Raw genomic sequence first — 3,918 nt, 5'->3', positions numbered from 1 at the left:
CGGTGAAGATATTGCTTCAGCATATGTCTGATGTTTTCCTGCCTGTGGATTCCTCTAAGATTTTTATGGCTTCCCATCTTATGTTTAAGTCCTTTATCCCTTTTCAGTTTATTTTTGTGTGTGGTTTAAGTTGGTGGTCTAGTTTAATTTTTTGGCATGTATCTGTCCAGTTTTCCCAACACCATTAATTAAAGAGACTCTCTTAACTCCATTGTATGTCTTGCCTCCTTTGTCAAATATTAATTGAGCATAGTATTTTGGGTCAATTTCTCGGTTCTCTATTCTATTCCATTGGTTTATATGTCTGTTTTTGTGCCAGTACCAGGCAGTTTTGAGAACAGTGGCTTTGTAATATAGCTTGATATCTGCTATTGAGATCCCTCTTACTTTGTTCTTCTTTCTCAGGATTGCTGCAGCTATTTGGGGTCTTTTTTAAAAATTCCAGATGAATCTCTGGAGATTGCATTGAATCTATAGATTGATTTGGGTAGTATGGACATTTAATTATGTTAATTCTACCAATCCATAAACACGGTATGTTCTTCCATCTGTTTATGTCCTCCTCTAACTCTTTTTTCAGTGTCCCGCAGTTTTTGAATGCAGGTCTTTTACTTCCTTAGTTAAGTTTATTCCTAGGTATCTTAATTTTTTTGGTTCAATGGGATTTTTTTTTAAATCTCTCTTTCTGAAAGTCCATTATTGATATGAAAAAAATGCCATAGATTTCTGGATATTAATTTAATATCCTGTTATGTTGCTGCATTCAGTTATTAAATCTAGTAGTTTTTTTATGGAGTCTTTAGGATTTTCTATGTATAGTATCATGTCACCTGCAAATAATGCCATCTTTATTTCTTACTTTCCAGTTTGGATGCCTTTTATTTCTTCTCTTTGTCTGATTGCTATGGCTAGTACTTCCAGTATTATGTTGAACGGGAGTGGTGAAAGTGTGCATCCCTGTCTTGTTCCTGTTCTTAGGGGAAATGCGTTTAGTTTTTCACATTGAGTATGATGTTAGCTATAGGTTTGTGATATATGGCTTGTATTCTGTCGAGGTATGATACCTCTATTCCCACTTTGCCGAGGGTTTTTATCAAGAAATGGTGTTGGATCTTGTCAAATGCTTTTTCTGCATCTATTGATATGATCATGTGATTTTTGTCTTGCAATCTGTTAATATGTTGTATCACATTTATTGATTTACAGATATTATACTGGGCTTACATCCCTGGAATAAATCCCACTTGTTCATGGTGTATGATATTTTTAATGTATTGTTGAATCTGACTTGCTAAAATTTTTGAGGAATTTATCATCTATATTTATTAGGGATATTGGCCTGTAATTCTCTTTCTTTGTTCTGTCTTTATCTGGTTTGGGATTTGGGTAATGTTGGCTAATAGAAAGAGCTTGGAAGTGTTCCTTCCTCTTTAACTTTTTGGAATAGTTTGAAGAAGATAGGTGTTAGCTCTTATTTGAATGTTTGGTAAAACTCTCCCGTTAAGCCATCTGGACCAGAACTTTTGTTTACTGGAAGGGTTTTGATTAATGCTCCAATTTAATCAATAGTTACCAGCCCATTCAGGTTTTCTGATTCTTCCTGATTGAGTTTTGGAAGATTGCATTTTTCTAGAAATAAGTCCATTTCATCAAGGTTGTCCATTTTGTTGGATTACAGTTTTTCCATAGTATCTAAAAAAAAAAAAATCCTTTGTATTTCAGTGGGGTCAGTTGTTACATCATCCCTTTCATTTCTTATTTTGTTCATTTGGGTCATCTCTCTTTGTTTCTTGGTGAGTCTCAGTTTATCCTTTCAAAGAACCAGTTCTTGGTTTTATTGGGCTCCATGTAATTTATTTCCACTCTGATCTTTATTATTTCTTTCCTTCTACTTACTCTGGGCTCTTCTTTCTAATTATTTAAGTTATAGGGTTAGATATCTTATTACAAATTTTTCTTGTTTTCTGTGGTATGCTGGTACTGCTATGAACTTCCCTCTCAGGATTTCTTTCACACATGGAGAGTTTGGATTGCTGTGTTTTCCTTGTCATTTGTTTCCAAGATGTTTTTTATTTCTTTTTTGATCTCTTTGGCAACCTGTTCACTGTTTAATAGCATGCTATTTAGCCTCCATGTGTTTGATTTATTTTTTATTGTTTTTCATTAGTTGATTTCTAATTATATGCCATTATGATCTAATAAGATGGTTGATATGATTTCTACCTTCTTGAATGTGTATAAACTTTGCCTGTGTCCTAACACATGGTCTGTCTTTGAAAATGTCTCATGTGAACTTGAGAAGAATGTATATTCTGTATCTTTGAGGTGAAATGTTCTGAAGATGACAATTAGTTCCATCTGATCTAGTGACTTGTTTAGGATTGCTGTTTTTTTCTTAATTTTTTGTCTAGCAAATGTATCCAGTGATGTCAATGGGGTATAAAATCATCTACTATGATTGTATTGCTGTCAATCTATCCCTTGATATTTCCAGAAGTTTTTTTTTCATGATCTGTAACTTTGTTTTTAATTATCTTGAGCCTTATGATGACATACTTTACAATTTTGTGTTGATGATCCATTCTCTACTTTTATCCTAGTGAGCTGGAAAAAGCACCATTATCAATCACACACAAATATAGTAAATTTATAGCTGTTCAAGACAATCCTGAATTATAACTTAATCTGACTTAAAGAATTCACAGTTTGCTACTATATCTTGTCATGCTGAATTTTAAAAGCACCTGACCTTAAAGATCATCTATAAAATGTAGAAATGTTAAATACTCTTTTTAAATATTATACATAAACCACACTAACATGACTTTCACTCAGTAAAAGGCAACAGTTTGGATATAGGGAATTTTATTAAATTGGAATAGTTGGGACTAAAAGGATAAAATAGTCACTGCCAGCTTAACTGCAACCCTTACCTTTTAATAGGTGAATGAACACAACTTGAAACACAAGTCTTGCAGGTCTAGGAGACAGTGAAGGGATTTCCTGAGAATTTAGACATATGATGCAACCAATTATATAAATCTAAATATAAACCAATCTCCTACAGATTTTCAGATGACACTCACCACCTCTGTGAAAAGTTGAATACCATGAATCAAGTCCAGTCATATTTTTAGAAGGGAGGACAGTGATAGCATTTGCTGAACCAAAATTACCATCAAAGCTCAAAAAGCTGACCATCTTCATTTAACCACAAGCCAATCTTATTTAAATCAGGACTGCCCAAAAGAAATGTTCTATTAGCCATTCTGATCTGAATTCTGGGGTATGAGATCAATTCAAATATGGTAAACATAAAAGAAGTCATGAGACATTTGTAATAAATAAAACAGTGGCAAACTATTACTCATTCTAGCTTTTTGGAGATAAGCTATCAACTCTGTCCTTTCTGCACTCTTAATGCCAGTGAAGGTCATTTTTGTTCCAGGAGTGTACTTCTTGGGATTCTCCAAATACTCCATCAGTGTAGCCTCTCCCCAGGTGAGATATTTGTTCTTGTTGGCATCCATGTAAGAAAACTCAGGGGCCTGACCTGTCTTTCACCCAAAAAGACCATGGAGATTTGGCCCAGTCTTGTGCTTTCCTCTCTTTTCCACAGTATGGCACTGGGCATACTTTTGAAAAAAAATCTTGCCCTTCTCAACATCACCCATTTTTAAATCACTCATTAGTTGGGTGTAACACAGAGGTTTCCACTCACCAGCTGGATATCTGCTCTCTCCAGAAGTTTTTTTTTTTAATGCTTTTGGATGCTCCTGTATTGGGTGCATATATTTTTACCAGAGTTATATCCTCTTGTTGTGTCAATCCCTTTAGTATTATGAAGTGGACTTCCTTATCTCTTTTTTTTAATTAATATATTTTTTATTGATTAAGATATTATATATGTGTCCTTGT

At 34.0% G+C, this 3,918-nt stretch overlaps 1 pseudogene; it reads right to left on the bottom strand.

The window, feature by feature from the left end:
* Window positions 1-3,299: 3,299 nt before the first annotated feature.
* On the bottom strand, window positions 3,300-3,689 carry LOC132225879 (cytochrome c-like; annotated as a pseudogene).
* Window positions 3,690-3,918: the final 229 nt, after the last annotated feature.

The sequence above is a fragment of the Myotis daubentonii genome, chromosome 2 (assembly GCF_963259705.1).
Source record: "Myotis daubentonii chromosome 2, mMyoDau2.1, whole genome shotgun sequence".
Classification (NCBI taxonomy): Eukaryota; Metazoa; Chordata; class Mammalia; order Chiroptera; family Vespertilionidae; genus Myotis; species Myotis daubentonii.
Note: the sequence above shows the minus strand (reverse complement) of the source record. Positions and strands in the feature narration are given on the sequence as shown.